We start from the raw sequence: 296 nt of genomic DNA, 5'->3' as shown, positions 1-296 counted from the left end.
CCTTCTCTGGTCCTGCTCCAGCCCCTCAAGGTCTTTCGGATCCTGTGGTGCCCAAACCTGACCCCAGGACTCAAGCTGCGACCAGAGCAGGGCACGATCCCTTCCCTGCCCGAGCCGGAGGTAGGAGCATCCCGCCCGGCTTCGCCGCAAGGCTCTGCCGGGATCGGAACTGCGCCGCTACCGCGCTGCTCACAGATGGTCCCGGGAGGCCGGTTCATGTTTAACCGGAGACCCAGCGGAGGGCCAGAACTCGCCCGGCGCGGCCTCGGGCGCACACCGGGCAGTAGCTGATGCAA

This window comes from Merops nubicus, unplaced genomic scaffold (assembly GCF_000691845.1).
Source record: "Merops nubicus isolate BGI_N331 unplaced genomic scaffold, ASM69184v1 scaffold8479, whole genome shotgun sequence".
NCBI classification, from domain to species: domain Eukaryota; kingdom Metazoa; phylum Chordata; class Aves; order Coraciiformes; family Meropidae; genus Merops; species Merops nubicus.
This window is presented reverse-complemented; position numbering follows the sequence as displayed.